General features: G+C 45.5%; 1 protein-coding gene across 1 annotated transcript in view; it reads left to right on the top strand.

The window, feature by feature from the left end:
- PLCB1 (phospholipase C beta 1) overlaps positions 1-23941 on the top strand; it is a 1254316-nt gene that overhangs the window by 335303 nt on the left and 895072 nt on the right. The gene's annotated exons all lie outside the window — the stretch shown is intronic.

The raw sequence follows: 23941 nt of genomic DNA, 5'->3' as shown, positions 1-23941 counted from the left end.
CTGTTGACTCATGTGTAGTCTGTGATCTATTCATATACCAAGTCTTTTTCACACGTGCTGTTGCTTAGTTCTATTCCTCCCATTCTGTAGATGTAATTTTCGTTTTTCTTGCCCAGATGTAGAATCTTGCATTTCTCCCTCTTAAATACCATTCAATTAGTCGATGCCCATTGTTCAAGCTTGCCTAGATCCTTCTCAATCCTTTCTCTGTCGTCTCTAGTGTTAGCTATCCCTCCTAGCTTTACATCATCTGCAAATTTGATTAGTTTACCTTCAGTTCCCTTATCTAGATCATTTATAAAAATGTTGAACAACACTGGGGCCAGGACAGACCCTTGTGGTGCTCCACTTGAAACAGTCGTCCACTTGGATGTGCAACCATTTATTGACATCTTGGAGTCCATTATTTGTAAATTGGGAAAATGTTATGATTCCATAATTATGTTTCATAATATTATATATAATTTTATTTACTCAAGTTTAATCCTGACAATAATGATAATTTACTTAATCTACTCCCACATCCCCGACAATCAAGCGAATAATTTAATTTGCTTGTATGATATAGGAAAAAAATAAACAGTAATTAAAACATGATTAAAAAAATATAAAAAGATTGTTATTCGTGACTAAATTCTGTTTTGACGACATTTCTATTTTTGAAACACTCATCTAAAGCATCTGAAGTTTTAAATACGTTGAGCTTTAAATGTACACATATCTGTTCCTAATTTTGCTTTATAGTTAGAACCGAAATTTCCAACATTACTCTTACTCTGTTACGTCCAGGGCTACAGGCAATTGTAAAGAATGATTAAAGAGAGCCTGAAATGTACCATTAAATGTGGATTTAATTATAACTGTGGAAACGCTATTTTTATTTTGAAAAGTCCCAGCACATTCTTAATAAATTTTTGTTCCCTTTTGGAATGAGAAATATCTTTTTGTTATTTTTGCATGTTAATTCTCTCATATTAGGAGGGTAGAACTGTTACCTCTGCAGAATAAGCATAACACTTGAAAGGTAGCGATTGGACTCATTTTCACAGTGTTCCCGAATTAAAAAAACATCCCTGAGATTGAACCTTTTGGCCCATTAAAGGCTACTTTTCATCTATTCAGTTATATTTAACATACATTGTGAATAGAGTTGAGCAAAAATAATTTGCGTGACCCTGGTCTAGCAACCACATTGATGGTCCTTGGCCGTCGGATGAGAGCACTACCAACTTTGTACTACCTGCGGAATTCCTGGCATCTCTTCTGACCACGACACCCTGAGACATCATTATATTGTTGCGGGATGCATACATTTTTTTTGCAGGTGCCTTTTATTAGAGGTGGCACCAGGTATACTGCAGGTAGTAGGAGGTCGTAGGGCTCTGGTCTGATCTGTGGTGGCCACAGACTTCTGACATGTTTGCTAGACCCGGGTCCTGCAATTTTCTTTTTGTTCAACTTTTGTCACGCGGCTGCTGCTGCGCACACCTCTCTTTGCCTCCTCCCGGCCGCAGCTTACCCGCTCGCCAGTGTCCTCCTCGCCTCGGCGCCGGCTGCTGCGGGCTTCTCCGCGGTCTCTCCCAGCTCCTCTCCTCCGTCCGGCGGCCTCCTCCGTCCGGTCTTCCGGACCGCGCCGGGTGCATGCCCCCGCCCCTCCTGCTCGGCGGGCGCGTCCATCCGTTGCTCGTTCACCTCTTCCATTATCCTCTCTCCTAGGTCCTGTGTCTCCAAGCCGTGCCCACCTGTCCTGTGTCTCCTATCCGTGCCCGCCTGTCCAGCGTCTCCAAGCCGTGTCTATCTGCCCTGTGTCTCCAAGCCGTGCCTACCTGTCCAGGGTCTCCAGGCCGTGCCCGCCTGTCTTGTGTCTCCAAGCCGTGCCCGTCTGTCCTGTGGCTCCCAGCCGGTACCGTCAGTCCTGTGTCCCCAACTCGGTTCTAGCTGTCTGTCTGTCGATACTTCCCCAGGGTACCAGCTGCCGTGGTAATAGTTACCCGCGGGCTTGCCCCAAACGCTCCCTGTATAGGGGGTGGTCCACCTGGTCAGCTCGCCCCCGGGAGGTTCGTTGCCACGGTCTAGCGGGTCCACCCCAGGTGTACCTTACAGAATACTCAGGCCATGGATCCCGCTGGTACCCCGACCCCGACCCAAAAGGAACTTTTGTTCCTTCGTGAGAATCAGGCGAGGATCATGTCGTTCCTCAAGTCAATGGAGTCCCGACTTTCGTCTCTGCAAACCTCCAATCCGGGGATTGCCTCCCAGATCTCCGGCTTACAGCAGGAGCTTGCTCAGCAGCGCGACACCCAGGCCCATATTTTGAACTACATAGCCTCTGTAGATAACCGCCTTCTAGCTCTACTGACGGCGGCCGCTGTCCCTGCGCCTGCGGCAGCTTCTCAGTCCTCTCCCCGCTTGGCCAAACCCCCACGCTATAGTGGAGATCCCAAACTCTGTCGGGGGATCATTAACCAGTGCCAGTTGCACTTCGAGCTGGCACCCCTGCAGTATCCTTCCGACTGGGCCAAGGTGGCCTTTATGATTTCCCACTTAGAGGGTGAGGCATTGGCTTGGGTGAATCCTTTGTGGGAGCGAGATGACCCGATAGTCTCCCAGCTCGCGACCTTCTTGGAGACATTTCGTAAGGTCTTTGATGAGCCCGGCCGTCTGGTCTCCGCCACCGAGTCCTTATTTTGCCTTCGCCAGGGTGCTCTCTCTGTGGGACAGTACGCCATCCAGTTCCGTACGTTGTCCTCTGAACTAGGATGGAACAATGAGGCTCTAGTAGGGGCTTTTTGGCGTGGCTTGTCGCACCGAATCAAAGACGAGTTGGCAGGCAGGGATACACCTACATCTTTGGAGGATCTCATCTCGCTGGCAACGCGAATTGACCTGCGTTTCCGGGAGCGTTCCCGCGAGGTCGCCAGGGAGAGAAGGCCCACTCGGTTTTCTCCTCCGACATGCAGTCCTCCCCGCTCTCGGCCTTCCACCTCGGCGTCAGCTCCTGAACCTTTGCAGGTTGACCGACTCAGGCCCACGGAGCTACGCCGCCAGGAGAGACTCACTCATGGTCTTTGTCTCTATTGTGGCAGTGCCTCCCACCTTCTACGTTCCTGCCCTGTGAGGCCGGGAAACTCCTCCGCCTAGGACAGGTAAGAGAGGCCTCCCTAGGTGCCTTTGACACCTCTCTACCCTTGACCCTTCCTGTTTTGTTTATCCAGGGTTCCAAACGTTTCTCGGAGTTAGCCTATATTGACTCAGGGGCTGCTGGAAATTTTATCCAACTCGAGGCGGTGAAGAGATTGGGGATACCTGTTAGGTCCTTGGAGGTTCCTCGGCAGTTAGCTTCAGTCGACGGCATTCCCTTGCGCGAGACCGTTACTCTGGTCACTGAAGAGCTGGAATTACAGATCGGGGTCCTGCACCGTGAGAGAATAGCCTTCTTCGTGCTGCCGTCTCTATCCCATACCTTGCTCCTGGGTCTTCCGTGGTTGAGGATGCATGAACCTGTCCTGGATTGGCGGACCGGAGACATTCTTCGCTGGGGCTGCTTCTGCCAGACTAGATGTCTTCGTCCAGTACAATCCCTCAAATGCTCGTCTCCTGTCTCGGGCCCTGCGGATTTGCCCTCGGCCTATTGGGCTTTTGCGGATGTCTTTGATAAGAAAGAGGCAGAGGCTCTTCCACCGCACCGGCAATATGATTGCCCCATCGAGCTTGTTCCTGGCTCGACTCCGCCCCGGGGGCGAATCTATCTGTTGAGTCCACTCGAGTCCCAGGCCATGTCTGAATATGTACAGGAGAATTTGGCCAGAGGCTTCATCCGAAAGTCATCTTCTCCCGCTGGGGCTGGCTTCTTTTTCGTCAAGAAGAAGGACGGGTCTCTCCGCCCCTGTATTGACTATCGAGGTCTTAACCAGATTACCATCAAGAACAGATATCCTCTACCTCTCATCCCCGAGCTGTTCGACCGGCTACGAGGGGCGCGAATCTTTTCTAAATTGGATCTCCGTGGAGCCTATAATCTCGTCCGTATTCGCTCCGGAGATGAATGGAAGACCGCCTTCAACACCAGGGATGGACACTACGAGTACCTCGTCATGCCCTTCGGGTTGTGCAACGCCCCCGCAGTCTTTCAAGAATTTGTGAACGACATTTTCCGAGACCTTCTGTACTCCAGTGTGGTCGTGTACCTTGACGATATCCTGGTCTTCTCTCCCGATCTGTCCACCCACAGAAGAGATGTCCGCCGAGTACTGTTCCGATTGAGGGAGATTCGCCTGTACGCCAAATTGGAGAAGTGCGCCTTTGAACAGTCCTCCCTCCCATTTCTGGGCTATATCATCTCCGACTCCGGCCTGCGTATGGATCCGGAGAAGGTGTCTGCCGTGCTCAACTGGCCACGTCCCCAAGGGGTGAAAGCCGTTCAGCGATTTCTCGGCTTCGCAAATTATTATCGGCAGTTCATCCCTCATTTTTCCTCATTGGCTGGCTCTATCTCGTCTTTGATTCGTAAAGGAGCCAACCCGCACGTCTGGACCCCTGAAGCAGAGGAGGCCTTCCTATCTCTGAAACGAGCATTTGCCACGGCTCCCGTACTCCATCGTCCTGAGGTCAACAAACCATTCGTCCTCGAAGTGGATGCATCAGCAACTGGAGCTGGAGCGGTTTTGTCTCAAAAGTCTTCCTCCGGTAGGCTCGTTACGTGCGGCTTCTTTTCCAAGTCCTTCTCCACCCCAGAGCGGAATTATTCCATTGGAGACCGAGAACTGCTTGCCATCAAGTTAGCTCTAGAGGAGTGGAGATACTTATTGGAGGGCGCTGCACATCCCTTCACAATCTTCACAGACCATAAGAATCTAGCTTATCTTCGGTCTGCACAGAGACTCAACCCACGCCAGGCCAGGTGGTCTCTGTTCTTCGCTCGATTCGATTTTGATCTGCATTTTCGCCCAGGCAACAAGAACCTCAAAGCTGACGCCTTGTCCAGGTCCTTCCTTCCCGCAGATGTCGAAGAGGAACCCACGCATATCTTGGATCCATCCCGGCTCATCACGGTGGCACCACTTTCTCTTCTCTCACCTCCACCTGGCAAGACTTTTGTGCCGGAGAAGGACCGAGGACGAATCCTCCACTGGGGACATGCTTCCAAGCTGGCTGGCCATCTCGGGCTTAAGAAAACACTTCTCCTGGTGTCCCGCTACTACTGGTGGCCGACTCTTCCCCAGGATGTCCGGGATTTCGTCGCCTCCTGTCTCTCCTGTGCCAAGATCAAGGTGCCTAGGCAGCTGCCTTCTGGTCTTCTACACCCGCTTCCAGTACCCTCGTCCCCTTGGCAACACATTGCCATGGACTTTATTACGGACCTGCCCCACTCTGCCAACTGTACTGTCGTCCTAGTGGTGGTTGATAGGTTTTCTAAGATGGCACACTTCGTCCGTCTTTCCGGCTTGCCATCGGCCCCAGCCTTGGCGAAGATTTTCGTTCAGCACATCTTCCGTCTTCATGGACTGCCCCAACATATTGTTTCTGACAGAGGAGTCCAATTCACCTCTCGCTTCTGGAGAGCCCTATGCAGATCGATGGATATCACTCTCGACTTCTCCTCATCTTACCACCCCCAGTCCAACGGTCAGGCTGAACGGACAAATCAGTGCTTGGTGAACTACCTCCGGCATTTTTCCAATGTCCACCAGAACGACTGGGCTGAACTTCTCCCGTGGGCTGAGTTCGCCTATAATAACCACGTCAGTGAGTCTTTGGGCAAGTCCCCTTTCTTTGTCGTCTACGGGCAACATCCTGGTGTACCTCTTCCGGTTCCCCCTGCCTCGGGTGTACCGGCGGCTGACCTTCTGACCGGGGAATTCTCCAGGATCTGGCAGGAGACCAAGGCCGCTCTCGAGTTGGTACGTAACAGAGTTAAGAGACACGCCGACAAAAGACGCCTGGATGCCCCGCCATATCACCCTGGTGATAAAGTTTGGCTGGCCTCCAAGTTTATTCGCCTCAAGATCCCTTCCCATAAACTGGGTCCCCGCTATATTGGACCTTTTGAGGTCTTGTCCCGTATTAATGATGTCTCCTACAAACTACGGCTTCCCGCCTCTCTCCGTATCCCTAATGCCTTTCATGTGTCTTTGCTAAAACCAGTCATCTTCAATCGTTTCCTTTCTAAGGCCCCTCACTCGCCTCCGCCTGTCTCCGCAGACGATGTATTTGAGGTTAAAGATATTTTGGCCATGAGGAAGCAAAAGGGGAGAACCTTTTTTTTGGTTGATTGGAAGGGCTTTGGTCCCGAGGAGAGGTCCTGGGAGCCCCAAGAGAACATCCAGGCTCCTCGAATCTTGGCTAAATTTTTTTTCCGGACTGCGGAGGGAGGCGCGTAAGGAGGGGGGTCATTCACGCGGCGGCTGCTGCGCACACCTCTCTTTGCCTCCTCCCGGCCGCAGCTTACCCGCTCGCCGGTGTCCTCCTCGCCTCGGCGCCGGCTGCCGCGGGCTTCTCCGCGGTCTCTCCCGGCTCCTCTCCTCCGTCCGGCGGCCTCCTCCGTCCAGTCTTCCGGACCGCGCCGGGTACACGCCCCCGCCCCTCCTGCTCGGCGGGCGCGCGCACACACTGTGCCTGGGCACGCGCGTGCCTCCTCCTCCTCCTCCTGAGGACGCGCGCCTGCCCCTCCTCCACTACAGGTCACGACCCGGAAGCCCTCCTACTAGCCCCTATATCTGGCTGCCTCTTCCTGCCAGCGGTGCCTGAGTATCACTGCTCTTCCCTAGTGATTCTGGCCGCTCTCTATGCACGCTACCGCGCCCTGTCCATCCGATGCTCGTTCACCTCTTCCATTATCCTCTCTCCTAGGTCCTGTGTCTCCAAGCCGTGCCCACCTGTCCTGTGTCTCCTATCCGTGCCCGCCTGTCCAGCGTCTCCAAGCCGTGTCTATCTGCCCTGTGTCTCCAAGCCGTGCCTACCTGTCCAGGGTCTCCAGGCCGTGCCCGCCTGTCTTGTGTCTCCAAGCCGTGCCCGTCTGTCCTGTGGCTCCCAGCCGGTACCGTCAGTCCTGTGTCCCCAACTCGGTTCTAGCTGTCTGTCTGTCGATACTTCCCCAGGGTACCAGCTGCCGTGGTAATAGTTACCCGCGGGCTTGCCCCAAATGCTCCCTGTATAGGGGGTGGTCCACCTGGTCAGCTCGCCCCCGGGAGGTTCGTTGCCACGGTCTAGCGGGTCCACCCCAGGTGTACCTTACAACTTTAACTAAGATAAAGAAATACCAAGTTGGAAGATCTATAATCCCTGAAGAGGATTTACCTGCATTACATTCAGCATATGCAAAGTATGAGGGCGAGTCAAAAAAACTCCCCACTTTGGCTGTAGAATTTTTCTTAATCAACCTTTAGAAAAAAACAAATACATCATTTTTTACATACCGTAATCTCCCTGCTTTTCAACACATTATCCATCTGTTAACAAGAATTAGTATTACCTCATCAAAAACTATTTTAGAACGATCTTTGGGCCATAAATGCACCACTGACTTCATCAGACTCGAATCTTCGTCCTCGTAGGACTTCTTTCAGGGGATCAAACAGGTGACAGTCTGATGGGGCAAGATCAGGACAATAGAGAGGATGCTGCAACAGTTTGCCAAGAGTTGCGAACAAGCATCTGGCAGACACTTTTGCGACATCATCTTTGCTTTTACTTTGTGAACACTGCTTTACAGCCATGTTTGGCAAAATGGTACAAGTACAGGTAGATGGATGTAGTTAGGCTACGTGGTTAAACCCGTCGCCAAACAGAAATCAGTTTGTCACGATTATCACTCATTCAGTTCTATGAAAGTTGGGAGTATGCAAATAAACTAACGTAACATATGTAAACCTGCTCCAGGTAAGACAGGGTGGCCAAAAAATTTCAATTTAACCAGAGCGCAGGAACATTTTTGACTCGTCCTCATATTTATACCTTTATGTAAAGCCTTCTAAGATATAGTGCTTGTTTGGCAGGTCCAGTGCTTTTTCTGGTTGCTTATCCAGCGGTAAGCAAAATGCTGCAGATTTATTACTCATTTCTGGAAGAAGGCATTCTCTTGGCATATGGCACCATGCATTACATTACGAAGGAGCAGGTACGCCATTTGCTTTTTTCTTTATCTGTATTATGCCATATTTCAGTGCGTTTGTACTTCAGAAGAAAAAAGACCTCTATATTTTGGTGTCTGATGAAGAATGGCAGGATTTTTTTCCTTACTGATGTAGCAGTTTGTAATTGGACTGCAGAATACATTTACATAAGAGTGACCATTCTTAGACCAAGTAGATAATTGCCACTATGCGAAAAGCGTGGAGTGTTCCAGTGTAATATTCAAAGAGAATAGTTTGTCTTCTGAACAGATGGTTGCTACATCTGTACATCAGTTTCATATGGGGCAAAACACTTTCCTCTGCATGAAAGCTTAATATTGTTTAAGGACTCAAGGTGGCTCAGTGGTTAGCACTGCAACCTTCTGGCACTGGGGTACAGGGTACAAATACCCCGAAGAGCGACATCTGTATGTTCTCCCCGTATTTGCATTAGTTTCCTCCAGGTTCTTACATTTTCTGTCACTATCCAAATGTATTCTAATAGGGAATTTAGATTGTGAGCCCCAATGGAGACAGTGAGAATGACGTGGGTAAAGCACTGTAGAAGTAATGGCGCTACAGAAGTGAGTAATGTAAATAAATAGGATTCTGATTACTCATTAAATATATTCAGTACAATATTGGGACATGTAAAACAGCAAAAAGAGCAAAGAGGTTTACCCGTACAGGCCTCCAGACAAATGCACTATCAGGATGCAGTGGACCCATATAATTAAGATGGCAACACAGGTGCAAGAATATCGATAATAACAACCGCTCGCAGCCTACCAATATATGGAGGGGGCGGTTGCCTGGTATGTTAACGCACAACAAAACACTTGCATGCGGCGCTGTTCACACTATGGCAATGCACAGCATCCAGGCCAGCCTAGTAGTGACACCCTTCTATTAGCTCAGGCGGGCTGGCCCAGCGCTATCAAAATGCATGCCATGTGAACAGACACCGCAGTTTACAAGACCAAATGGGCCCAACTGCACCCTGAATAAAAAGTGCAAAAAAACACATTAAAAAATGTGGAGTATTAGCTGATATTTTGGCCAAAATACGTGAGCCCGTAACCTGCGTCAAAGATCTCCACATTTACGGGTACCTAACACTAAATCCTAAGACTGATACAGCACAAATCAGTCTTAGCTGCTAGGAAACCACTGCTAAGGATAGGCAACAAGCAAAAGAGACTTGTTTGGGCTAAAGAACACAAGGAATGCACATTAGACCAGTCCCTCCCATCTCTCACCGCCCGCTTCAGTGCATAGAGGTAAGAGTGACTATGGGCGTGGGGAGCTGTGAATATTCATTTTCTTTAACAGCAGGTGCAGGTGTTAGTCGCAGCACCCGGTTCCTGTCTGCTGTGACCTGCTCATCCACCGCTGCTGCTCCTCGACCCCACATCCGCAGCCACCTCAGGTACATCCGAACTACAAGATGCACCCCCCCATTTTCCTTCAAAGTTTTGGAGTAAAAAAGTGTGTTTTATATCCGCTAGGATATTTAGCGGTTTATCAAGGACGAGGTGTGATGTTCCCTAAATGATATGTAATTAATGAAAAAATGGAAAACAAAATTTTCATAACATTTGTTGAGTATGCGACTTGACTGCTGTCAATTAGGTGGTTTTTAATGGTTAAATATAATAACCTACAAAAAATTCTCTACCAATAAATAATAAGAACCCCCTTAAAGATGCTAGGTATTAGACCGAAAAAAATGTCTTTCTAGTGAAAGCAATATCAAATTGATTCTTGCCCGGATGTGCTCTAAATCTAGGCTCTATTAATTTACTTTATATACTGTGAAATGTTGCTTGCTACGTATTGTGACATGGTGTTAATGAATTTTGTCTAGATGTACTCTTTATACATAGGCTTCAATCATTCTATAGTGTCTGGGTATTTTTACTTACATTGACGTTAATATATATAATTATTCTTTACACTATCACTGTTTACATGTAATCTGAGTTATTTGGACAGTCGTGTTTCTGTATAGAATTATCCTGCCAATCAGTGGATGGCAGTTTATATTGCCATATTATTGCTTTACTATTTATTTGTGTTTTACTGGAGAGCCTTTTTCTGGGGTACAGGAATTTATTTTATCAGGAATTCCTTGAGCTTTTTTTTGATAATTTTCCATCATTATCCTGATATATGTGTCTGTTAGTGAACCTTTAACCATGTATATGTAATTTTTGATTATTATGTAATGAACTTTACGATTATACAGTACAGACCAAAAGTTTGGGCACACCTTCTCATTCAAAGAGTTTTCTTTATTTTCATGACTATGAAAATTGTAGATTCACTCTGAAGGCATCAAAACTATGAATTAACACATGGAATTATATAATTAACAAAAAAGTGTGAAACAACTGAAAATATGTCTTATATTCTAGGTTCTTCAAAGTAGCCACCTTTTGCTTTGATTACTGCTTTGCACACTCTTGGTGTTCTCTTGATGAGCTTCAAGAGGTAGTCAACGGAAATGGTTTTCACTTCACAGGTGTGCCCTGTCAGGTTTAATAAGTGGGATTTCTTGCCTTATAAATGGGGTTGGGACCATCAGTTGTGTTGTGTAGAAGTCTGCTGGATACACAGCTGATAGTCCTACTGAATAGACTATTATGTTGTGAGTTCATTTTCCCCTTCGTCACTGAGGTCTGGTGAACTCCCTATTCTGGTAAAGGAAGGTAATGAGCCTGATTATCAGGCACCTGAGCCTAATGAGGATGACTGGCTGAGTGGAGTCACTGACTGGATATAAGGCTGCCGACGCCCTTCTGCCCTGCGGGTGATTTCTCTGTGGACTTCTAGGACACCAGTCTGATTCCTGCTGCTCTAAAGCTAAGTTTTCTGCTTTGCCTGTTAGCTTTTGTGTTTTGTTTTTGTTTTCCTTGCTTTTCTGGATTCTGCCATTCCCTGCTGGGGTGAGCTGAATCTCCTTTTGCCGGTTGCTCTGTCTTCAGAATATTCCTGAGTACTGACATAGCTTTTTTGAAGCCTAGCGTCTTCAGGGCCTTTTTCACTGTCAGTCTGTTGGCTCTTATTTTCATAGGGTTTTTCACGGATTGCAGACAGCAGCCTTCCTGTCCTTTCCTATCTAGTTAGCTTGGGCCCCGTCTTTGCTCAGTCTATCTTTCTGTCTGTGTTAGTGTTTTCATCTTGCTTCACCGTCATTATATGTTGGGGGCTGCCTTTTTTTTGGGGTCTGCTCTGGGGCAGTTTAGATTTCCCCTTTCTTTCTTTAGGCCTATTTAATTCTCCGGCTGTGATCGAGGGGTCTAGGGCATCGTAGGAACCCCCCACGGCTACTGTTAGTTGTTTTGATAGGATCAGGGGTCTGCAATCCGATAGCTGCCAACCTCTCTGGTTTTCTGGACTTAGCTAGCATTTCTGTTTTTGCTTCCTACGGTGACTCAATCATAACACTATTAGCTGCTTATTTCTTGCCATAATACAAATCCTAAGTAAAGAAAAATGAGTGGCCATCATAACTTTAAGAAATGAAGGTCAGTTAGTCCGAAAAATTGGGAAAACTTTGAAAGTGTCCCCAAGTGCAGTGGCAAAAGCCATCAAGCGTTACAAAGAAATTGGCTCACATGAGGACTGCCCCAGGAAAGGACCAAGAGTCACCTCTGCTGCGGAGGATAAGTTCATCCGAGTCACCAGCCTCAGAAATCGCAGCTTAACAGCAGCTCAGATTAGAGACCAGGTCAATGTCACACAGAGTTCTAGCAGCAGACACATCTCTACAACAACTGTTAAGAGGAGACTTTGTGCAGCAGGCCTTCATGGTAAAATAGCTGCTAGGAAACCACTGCTAAGGATAGGCAACAAGCAAAAGAGACTTGTTTGGGCTAAAGAACACAAGGAATGGACATTAGACTTAGATTAGATTAGATTAGATAAACTTTATTGATCCCGGAGGAAATTACAGTATTACAGCAGCAGAACAAAGATCAAGAACATTACAAGAACAATACACACTTTACAAAATAAGTCTATATGGACAGCAGATGCGGATAGACTGGTACTTGTAACTCACCAATTCCCCCCCATACACTTTGAACTTCATTTAGTCTTGGGATGCTTTACACTTATACATTTGTTAAACATCCCCACAGCTGTCGGAACAAACGATTTTCTATATCTTTCCTTTTTACACATTAGTTGGAGTAGACGCTTGCTGAATGTGCTCTTTTGCTTCGCAAACAGTTCATAGAGCGGGTGTGTATTGTTGCTCATTATAGCCTTGCATTTCTTAGTAATTCTATCCTCTAATACCTCCTCGAAAGTCCTGAGTTGTAGACCCACCGCCGCACTAGCCTTCTTGATAAGTTTATTCAGCTTATTCGCGTCAGCTGTGCGCACACTACTACCCCAGCATATAATTGCATCAAAGATTGCACTCGCCACAATGGATTGGTAGAACATTTCAAGCATTTTGCTACACACATTAAACGACCTTAACTTCCTTAGGAAGTAAAGTCTACTCATCCCTTTCTTGCAAACCTTCTCCATATGGCACCTCCAATCAAGCTTGCTGTCCAGGTGAACCCCCAAATATTTGAAATTCTCCACCATCTCCACATCCTGACCATCAATAGTGATAGGTAAGCAATCCTTCATGCACCTTCCATAACTCAACACCAGCTCCCTGGTTTTCTTTACGTTGAGTTCTAAATGGTTAGCCTGGCACCAGTCAACAAAGTCCAAAACCACCCTTCTGTATTCCTCCTCCCCCCGGTCTCTCTCAATACCTCCGACTATCACTGAGTCATCAGAGTACTTCTGAAGGTGACAAAGGTCTGATTTATACTGAAAATCAGCTGTGTATAACGTAAAAAGGAATGGCGACAGCACCGTTCCCTGAGGGGCTCCAACACTACTCCGCACACTATCCGATACGGCCGCCCCCAACCTCACAAACTGTGGCCTGTCCGACAGATAATCAATGATCCAATTCACTAGTCCCTCATCAACCGCCATTTCAACCAGCTTTTTACGTAATAATAGTGGCTGTAAGGTGTTGAATGCACTGGAGAAATCGAAGAACATGGCACGCACAGTGGTTCTATCATTGTCCAAAAAGGAATGTACTGTTTGTAGTAGATACGCTACAGCATCGTCCACCCCCAGACTCTGCCGATACGCAAACTGAAGGGGGTCCGTAAAAGCAGACACCCTCGGACACAAGTAGGCAAGTACAATTCTCTCCAAGGACTTCATCACATGCGATGTTAAGGCCACCGGTCTATAGTCATTATGGGAGCTCGGGAAGGTAGTCTTGGGAACCGGCACCAGGCAAGAAGTCTTCCATAGAACTGGTACTCTCTGTGATTGTAAGCTCCAGTTAAACAGGTGCTGGAAGACAGTGCACAACTGATTCGCACACACTCTGAGGACACGTGGACAGATACCATCAGGCCCTGCTGCTTTACCCATGACCAGCTTACTAAACTGTTCCCTCACATCATTTTCGGAGATCAAGAAAGACTCCGACTTCCTCCCCCCAGTTGATATTGCTCGTCTCTCCCCGGCCCTCTCCTCTGTTGACATGGCACATTTATTGTTGAATCTGTTGAAAAAAACATTCATTTCATTAGCCATGATCAGCCCCCCACCCCCCTGATCTGACCTTGCCTTAAACCCAGTCAAAAGCTTCATTCCAGCCCACACTTCTCTGGAGTTGTTATGTGACAATTTATTTTCCAATTTAATTCTGAATGCTTCACGGGCAATCCTAATTTTCCCCTTTAAGTCTCTCTGAACAATTTTCATTTCCTCCTTGTCCTTCCTTTCAAAAGCTTTTTTTTTTCCTGTTTAGTAGATGTTTCAATTCTTTTGTAATCCAAGGCTTATTGTTTGCAAAACACCGAACCTCATGAATAGGTACAATATTGTCAGTACAAAAGTTGATGTAATCAGTAACTCTCCTGGTAACCTCATTAACATCATCATTAGGTTCCCTGGCACATAACACCTCCCAGTCTGTGCATTCAAAGCAGTCTTGTAAAGTCTTTTCAGCTGCCGGAGACCATTTCCTTATCCGTTTAATTGTCGCTGGTTGTTTGCAGACAACTGGTTGATAAGCTGGAGACAATAGTATGAGATTGTGGTCAGATTTCCCCAGGGGGGGCAATGCAGATGATGAGTAAGCATCCTTAACACTGGCATAGAGGAGATCCAATATATAATTGTCCCTTGTAGAACATTTGACATATTGATAGAATTTTGGTAATGAGATCTTGGCTCTATTAAAATCCCCAGAAATGACAGTTAGAGAGTTAGGGTGTTTCGTCTGAAGCCGGGCAATCACCCCAGACAGTACATCCCCAGCTGCCTCTGGATTTGCAGATGGTGGTATATACGACACCACTGCAATAACAAGAGAGAATTCTCTAGGCAGATAGTAAGGCCTGAGGCCCACTGCTAATAGTTCAATGTTTGGGCAACAATGTCTCTCCTTTACTGTTACATGCCCCTGATTACACCATCTGTTGTTAATGTACAGTATCACTCCTCCACCCTTCTTCTTACCGCACTTCACTCTGTCCCTGTCAGCCCGAACCATTTGAAACCCCGGTACCGATATACTTGAATCCGGGACGTCCTCATGCAACCAGGTTTCTGTAAAGCACATGAGACTGCATTCCCTGAACTCCTTCTGGGTCTTACTCAGAGCCAGCAGTTCATCCGACTTGTTACCAAGCGATCGTACATTACCCATGATGATGGATGGGACTGCAGGTTTAAACCTTCTCCTCCAGGACTTGGTCTTCTTGCCTGCTCTGCAACCTCTGAAAGGTCTCCTCATTTCCCGTGGAACATGTGGTATTGCAACTGCTGGAGAAGACTTTGTCCTGCGCATTTCCAGAAGACGACTCCTTGAATACACTACTCGATTAGCGACAGACCTAGGGACAACCATCCGATCAGTGATTCCATCCATCCCGGGAGACCTCTCCGTGGCATACTGTATACGGTGCTCTCCGCTGAGCACATATGGCTGTATCACTGACACAGGCTGTGGGCAGCAGCATACATCCGTCGGTAGTATTAGCTGAGATGGACCATATTGCGTACCCCAAAGTGGCCATGCCAGCAGGGGACTTGTGGGTGGTAGTGGAGGATCCGGGTAAAAACCATATGCAGTGTGCCCGGCGGCAGTAGAAAGTGTGGGGGTGTGCTGCATTTTCCATCCCACAGCAGACCAGCGTGCAGGAACGTCGCAATCCACGAGATGAAAACGTTGCATAGATCCAAGGTTGAAATTAGAGGTCCAAAAAGACATCAGGAAAGGTATAAAAGACTGTAACAAACAAAATAAAATAAAATAATAGCTGCTGCAATGGGCTGCCACTAGCAAGGCGCCCTATTGTCTCCACAGTCTGGCAGAGAGCAGACAGGCACGTCTGCACACCTCTGAGTCCAGGAGATTCAGAGACCAGTGGAAATCTGTGCTTTGGTCTGATGAGTCCAAATTTGAGGTCTTTGGTTCCAACCACCATGTCTTTGTGCGACGCAGAAAAGGTGAACGGATGGACTCTACATGCCTGGTTCCCACCGTGAAGCATGGAGGAGGATGTGTGATGGTGTGGGGGTGCTTTGCTGGTGACACTGTTGGGGATTTATTCAAAATTGAAAATATGAAAAAGGAGCAGCTCACGGCGCATGCTACTATTGATTTCACATTATATTAAATATAACGCACTGATTGTTTTGTATATTTGATGTTTTATTTAATGTTTTGTGTATGTAATTTTGTCTAAGGGGCGTTTCCTGAATGGTGATTGGTTTGTCCACATCATTTAAGGCCGCTCCCATTGCTATTTGGTGTACTTAATAAAGACCATGTTATGGTTGAAACGTCGTATCTATTGATGGCAGAATAAAGGCTAAAGTTTTTTCTTCACCTGGAATGGATGCTGCTCCTTTTTCATATTTTCTGTGAGTTACTGATCCTATTTGGCCCTGGGATCTTTGGAGCGTGCATCTTATAAGTCTGTGTGCAGTTTGCTGCAGCTATTTGTTTTATTCAAAATTGAAGGCATACTGAACCAGCATTGCTACCACAGCATTTTGCAGCGGCATGCTATTCCATCCGGTTTGCGTTTAGTTGGACCATCATTTATTTTTCAACAGGACGATGACCCCAAACACACCTCCAGGCTGTGTAAGGGCTATTTGACCAAGAAGGAGAGTGATGGGATGCTACGCCAGATGACCTGGCCTCCACAGTCACCAGACCTGAACCCAATCGAGATAGTTTGGGGTGAGCTGGACCGCAGAGTGAAGACAAATGGCCACCAAGTGCTAAGCATCTCTGGGAACTCCTCCAAAACTGGTGGAAGACTAGTTCTGGTGACTACCTATTGAAGCTCATCAAGAGAATGCCAAGAGTGTGCAAAGCAGTAATCAAAGCAAAAGGTGGCTACTTTGAAGAACCTAAAATATAAGACATGTTTTCAGTTGTTTCACACTTTTTTGATAATTATATAATTCCACATGTGTTAATTCATAGTTTTGATGCCTTCAGAGTGAATCTTCAATTTTCATAGTCATGAAAATAAAGAAAACTCTTTGAATGAGAAGGTGTGTCCAAACTTTTGGTCTATACTGTATTTAATATTGGTTACCCTTTTATGTCTTTCTCTATTAGATTCATGCTAAAAATTTGGAAGTTATTAATGGTCTGAGGAATGGTTTGCCATGATGGATGCATTTACACACTCAAATCATCAAGTTCCACTGCTGGCAGCTTCCTTTGCAGCTGCCGACCAATGATGACCTAGATGCGCTCAATAGGATACAAGTTCGGAGATGCTGCAGGCCTTGGTAGCACATTTAGGCCATGCAAACTGCTCTGTTTTTGTTATGTTGAAGAATGGCTCATGTGACACTTTGAAGAAATTGCCGTACCACTGGATTCAACACCAAATGAATGTAATACTGACTTGCAATGAGTCCTGCTACCATGGATTATTCCACCCCAAAAAATAATCAATGGAATAGCACTACTGTGATGTTCCCTCATGAAATCCTCTTCATGACAGTGCCCACATGGTTTTCAGGAGGCTGAAGTGGATCAAAGGAAATAAAAATGAAGGTTTATTCTATTCAGTAGTCAGAAATGGAGACCAGGATCAGAGTTGGATGTGCAGCGGTGGATTTGTTCTTGGCCGATTGGATGTACAGCAACAGATTTTGTATGTTCAATGAAAAAGATACTGTCCTTGAGTCAATCGTGGCAACAGAAGACAGCGCTGATCCTGGTCTCCATTTCTGATTCTTCCACTGTGGGAAACTCCTGGAAGCGGTTTCCCCTGTCTCTCTGGGAATAGCTGCATTCGATCACTTTTGAATCCAAACGAAAACGAGAGTTGTCCCTCAGGCAGCCCAAATAGATCAGGTGAGCAAGTTTCCTTACACAACTCACCTTTTACAACTTGAGATAAACTTACTACACTTAGCACTACATCTTTTTTTTTCTCTTTTAGGATATTCCTTACAAATAATTCTATTCAACAATGAGTCAGTCCTTTTTTGTATTGGACACAATGATAGCCAGAGGTTGGCTTGGAGACTACATGGTCCATGCCATGAAAAGACCTTCATTGGGGAGCATCATTTTGGTGCTATTCCCTGAATTATTTTATGGGGTGGTATAATGCATGGCAGATGGACACATTTAGTCCTCATTCCAAGTACACTAACAGCTCAGTGTTACACTGATTTGGTTTTGAATCCAGTGGTACGGCCATTTCCTATTATCCCTGGAGCCATTTTTCAACATGACTAAACCTCGTCACGTGCCGCTTGTGCTACCGTGAGCAATTTGTGTGATCTAAATATGGTACCATGGCTTTCAGCGTCTCATGACTTGTCTCCTATTGAACACATCTGGGATGTCATTGATCGGTAGTTGCAAAGGGAGCTGCCATCAGCGGATCTTGATGATTTGCCCAAGTGCATTCAGTGTGGCGGAATATTCCTCAGACAACCATTGATAACCTCACTGAGAGCAACCAAGGCATGTACTCAATACTAAATAAATCCAGATATTTTGAAAATTTTGTTTCCAATTTTTCATTATTTGAATAACATTTACATGTCCATCAATATTCTGATTTCCATAGTTTCAAGACTTTTTCTCATTGATGTTGCAATTTCAATGTTCAGGAGTGTATGTTCGGAGGGATAAGAAAGGGTGGAGAAATATGTGAAAAAAAAAAAAATAAATAAAAAAATGGTCCAAAACCCTGGTTTCAAAATGAATTCATTATGTCCTCAGAAACACCAATGGGTATTAAATATTTATCTTAAAAGTCAAAGACAGAGACAAAAAATCAGCTTACCGTGAACACTTTAATTATGTACAATTGTATTTTAACGATTAACCTTTTATGTCCTGGATTGTGTTCTCTGAGATGTAATGGCAGTACCATGACAAAAGCAGACAGAGCTAAAAAGAAAGGCACTATCTGATGATGAGACCCCAGGACTGTGATTTAGGATTAGGTCACTTGGCACATCTTGTTGATGTTGGTTTTCTTTGACATTGTGATTTCACAGAATGGTTTTCTTTATTGTAAGAGGATAGAAATAAATAAACTGTGCTGACTTTGCCTGAGAATCCCTTTTGTGACAGTAATCGGAAATTTTTTTTTTATCTAAGCTTTGAAGCTTAGGACGTGAGCTCAGTTGTGGTTACATTTCTAGTAGCCATTCATTGAAATGCTGAGTATTATTCATTTTAGCACTTGATTCGTGTTGTGCAAAAAAAGGCAAATTATTAATGTAATTTTACAGAACAAGTCATCATTATCCTTGTGCAGACCAACTCAAAACAAAGCAACCATAATATATAGAGAAGTCCTCAGCTTTCTCCAAACTTAAAAATATCCTACTGTAGCTATCATATAGCCAAAAATCATGGCATGTTTACATACATGTATATTTCTAAAAGCTTTTTAAAATGTGTGTGGTCTGTGTCTGTTTAACCACTGTTCAGAAGGGTAGACTTAAGGCCCCTTTACATTTAGTGATGCACTAGCGATCCCGACCACGATATGACCCGGTCAGGATCGCTGGTGCATCGCTAAATGGTCGCTAGTGAGCTGCCAAACAGGCAGATCTCACTAGCGATGCAGCAGCGGTCGGCGGTCGCTCTTACCTTTCAGACGCGGCGAGGGTGTCCGTTTTCCGCCCGCATCCATGGCTCGCTTGTCGGCGCCAGCAGGAAGCCGGCGACGAGAAATGGACCAGGCCGATCTCGCGCGATCAGCGATGATCAGCGGGGGAGCCGGTAGGAGGTAAGTATCACATGTAGCGATATCGCTAGCAATATCGCTGCTGCATCACAAAATCGGTGACTCTTTAGCGATATTGCTAGCGATATCTCTATGTGTAAAACCCCCTTTTACACAAGGTCCCTAGGTTGAGTCCTCAAAGTAACTGCTGGCCTGTGGATTTGGCTGGCAGGTATGGTCAGCTTGCTGGGTCAGTACCAGGAAGGAAGTCAATGGACAAAATCTTAAGTCAGAGAAATAATCAGTAAATGGACCGAGGTCAGAATGAGAATAAACCGAATTCAAGCGAACTGGAGTCCAAAGTTCGGTCTGGGTACCAGGACTCTGCCCGAACTTGAAACTAAATCCAATAGAAGTCAACGGGGACCCGAACTTTGGTGCTGTAAAATGGTCATACAAGAGCCAAGGGGCTGCCAAAGGAATCTCTGTCTCTCTCTTCTATGTCTGTGTGTGTGTCTTCAATAGGCATACAAGTCTGAAAATTATGCACATGAGCATGCACTTTCCCTCTTGCGGACCATTATAGTCTATGGCCCCATCGGCGCATACGCATGAGTCCGATTCCAAAAAGATTTACATTTTGCACTGCATGCAATCAGGAGAAACACAGATTTTATTGCTGTCGTTAAAGTTTGAAGTGAATCCAAGGCAAAGAGGAAGGATGACGAGTGCAGAACAGAAGAAACGCTTCTCAGTATCAAGATGTGACACGACACAAATTTATTAGGTTAAATTAATTTGGCTTCTAATTAGCACTGGTGCGCAGCGCTCCCTGAGTCAGCTAGATGACTGCTTGGATAACACTTTTTTTTTTTTATATTGTTCTCAAGTGCCGCACAAGCTGTAGATTGCATAGAACTTTTTTTACCACGTCAAAAACTTAAAACATCTTATTTTTTTATATAAAAAATGTAAGATTTTAAAGAATTTGCAAATTTTAGCTTCTTACGATATCACTGACACTAATTAGGTTTCATGCACACAGCGAAATAGAACCAGTACAAAGCCATGTCACTCCAAGCTTTATTCTTAGTGCCTCCATTGGGCAGCATTTTTTAGAGAAATAAATGTGAAACATGAAATGACACCCTTTCTCTCATGTTATATTCATGCCATAATGGGAATCTGTTACCATTTTTTGTAATGCAATCTGAGAGCATTATGTAGGGCCCAGAGATCCTGACTACAGCGATGTGTCACTTCAAGGATTGCATGCTAAATCCATGTTTTTTCTGCTGCAGATCTCGGAATGCTGAGCTCTGTATAACCCCGCCCACAGCACTGATTGTCAGCTTTCGGTGATCGCTGTGCATAGGTTACCAATCAGTGGTGGGGGCGGGGTTATACAGAGCTTGTGAATATGGTGGACAGCAGCAGGTTTAGTAGTTCTATAGTGATAATCTCCTGCTGATGAATCTGTGATTTTTTTTTCATATAAAAATGTTGTGCAGAACGTAACTTTACATATTGTGGATGAGGGAGTAGACAGAAGGGGGTAGCACCTAATGTAAGGCTTGTTTGTAGATTTGCAAGGCAGGCAATCTTGCGCTTTTTGAAATCGCCATTATATATGTAAATCAAGTTTATTGATCGAAAATATACATGGTGTTTAATTGTGACATGAGAAAGCTGCTGGACATGTCATTCAAGCATCCATGTCATTGACCAGGAGAGGTCGAACAGTTCGGTGCCAACACTTAGATTACATGTTTCTTTTCGCACATATTGTGAAGGGATGATATGTGTGAGCCTTATCCGTCCCGAGAGATAAAAATAATGGCTCAGAGTATTGGTTTCATTCATGAAATATGACCTAGCAATATAGATTATAGCCTTAAAATAGGCAATCCCCGTAACCCAAAGCTCCAAGTCTCCCGGTGGTGCACTAGACTGAAGCATCTGTGCATGATGCTGGCAGCATTTCCTTAGGCACAACTAGTAAGCAGACTAATAGGAGAGTAACTAAGCCTCAGGCTGCAATTAGTAAAAAAGATAGGAAATGATTGATTTGTCTGTTGGCGCTATGACCCCAGACCTCTAACAGCTACAGCCACAATGATGTCAGTAGATCATGCTCAAACAGTCAAATTTCCATGATGGGAAAGAACAAAATGAGGCCAAACAAAGTGACTGGAACTGGGGAAAAATATTAAAGAGGGAAACTCTATTAAAAATTGATAAGGGGAAAATACATGAAATCACAAATATTAAAAAAGAAAACATGTTGCATATTAAAAAAACAAAAATAGTGCTGAGAAGAAAGTTTAAGGTTGGCATTGTTGGAAATATGTATTCCAAATTACAAATGTGGTTAGGGCTTATTCAGGATTTAGTTTTTAGGGTACCGTCACACATAGAGACTCACCAACGATCCCGACAACGATATCAACGTGTCAGGATCGCTGGTGAGCCGCTATGTGATCGCTGGTGAGCTGTCAAACAGGCAGCTTCACCAGTGATCAGCACCAGCGACGCCGAGCGCCCAGCATCGCTGTATACTTTAGTCACCAGCGCGCTGATGCAGGGAGCTGGTAACTAAGGTACACATCGGGTTTCTGAGGCACGTGCGTCACTTAGAAACCCGATGTGTACCTTAGTTACCAGCTCCCTGCATCAGTGCGCTGGTAACTAAGGTACACAGAAGATTTCTAAGCACCGCACGGTGCTTAGAAACCCTGTGTTTTCCATAGTTACCAGCTGATCGCTGGTCTCCCGCCTGTCACACGCAGCGATGCGTGAGGGCCAGTGGGAGACCAGCGATCAAAGAAATGTCCAGGGCTTTCCAAGAGCGATCAGCGATATCGGCAGGGGGGCCGGTCACTGATCGCTGTCACACATAGCGATCTCACTGGTGAGATCGCTGTTGCATCACAAAACTTGTGACTCAGCAGCGATCTCGCTAGCGAGATCACTATGTGTGATGGGGCCCTTAGGCCTGTAGTAAAAAATATATAACAGGCAAGTACTTGTTACCTATCTGCTTGTTGTGCCAGGTGCCAACTTCAGCCAGTACAGAACAGTCACTGACCACTCTTGCCCGTGATTATGCTGGTTCCGATGCGTCATGTCAACAGGGTAGCAGCTTTTCTTCTGCTCTTGTCTGATGAATGGGTGTGACCAACTCCCTGCTCCCTAACTGTGGGAAGCCGGTTGTCTATCAGCATGATGTCAGCAGTCACGGCTCGTCGACAGAGAAGTCCGTAAGAGGAAGAGCTGCTCTATTGACTTGGAACAACTGAATAACCAGTAGGAGTGGTTGGTGACTACTCTGGGCAGGCACTGGGTAGAACAGGCAGGTAGTTGTTTGTGTTAGTTTTTAGGCCCATAGTAAAAAAAAAATAGTCCTGGACAACCTTTTGAAGATAGGTAGTGTATTTATGTATTTTATTGCTAGATATTTGTGACCTTGTTATACATTAATCATTGTTACCACATTACAAAAGTTCTTCCAATCCTGGATATGTAAGGCATAACCTGAGGATCATCATTCTTTTGGTAGGTGAAACATCGGATATTTATGGCACCTAGTGGGGATAAGCCATAAATGTTTAGGATGGGAAAACACAAAAGGGTTACAGGATGAGTTCAGACTTCCAAACATTTATGATAAAAAAATAAAAGAACAAAGAACAATACTAACCTATTTCCCAGTGATCCAGCTCTGACCTTTGATCAAGGCTTCTGACTTTTGTTTACTTGCATCAGGTTAACGACCGCTGCAGTCAGTCAGTATTTGCCGCAGTCATGTACTGCATTACTGTCGTTATCGTTTCTGAGCCATGATGCCAATTGTAGGACATGTGACGGCTCCGGGCATATATTGGCTGCCGCGGTCATGTACCAGTTGCATTGAGCACAGACTGGGTACACTGCTGAAAAGTTAGTGCTGAATTATTGGGGGAAAGAATAGATGAGCAGTGTATTTTTTGGGGGGTCTTTTATCTTAATGCCAATTTTCTAAAAATATGATAAAAGTTTGATAAACCCATTAATTGGACAATATAGTTTGTACAGTTATATCTTGAAATGCTGGCAAAACCCTTGACGGGCTGTTATTCGAATTACAACCACTGGGAGGCCACACATAAAACGATCTCCCTAATAAACTTCTCCCGACAGAGTATCGTAAAATAATATTGTTTTTGAAAGCTAGTAAATAATCTTTCCATTCACAGTATAGGACATGTTGAAGCTTATAAAAAATAAGGACACAGTTATTCAGGCATTCTGTTATTAACTGTTTTGTGAGTCTTCTTTTCTTGTAATTTTGGTGAAAAGCCCATAAGTGAGGTGTGCAACAAGATACTGTCCAGCGGCTATAGATTGGCTGAGGGAATGTAATTCTAGTATAATACTCCTACCCCTGGCAGGTGATCTACACTGCTGATGACTATTGGCCTTTGGCCACACCACAGTGTTTATATGCAAGTAACCAGAGACTTGGCATCAGAAATGCATACCTTGTATTGAGGGCATTCTAAGAATTTGCTAGAAGTA

The sequence above is a fragment of the Dendrobates tinctorius genome, unplaced genomic scaffold (assembly GCF_039654945.1).
Source record: "Dendrobates tinctorius isolate UK_male_01 unplaced genomic scaffold, ASM3965494v1 ptg000203l, whole genome shotgun sequence".
NCBI lineage: Eukaryota > Metazoa > Chordata > Amphibia > Anura > Dendrobatidae > Dendrobates > Dendrobates tinctorius.
This window is presented reverse-complemented; position numbering and strand designations above follow the sequence as displayed.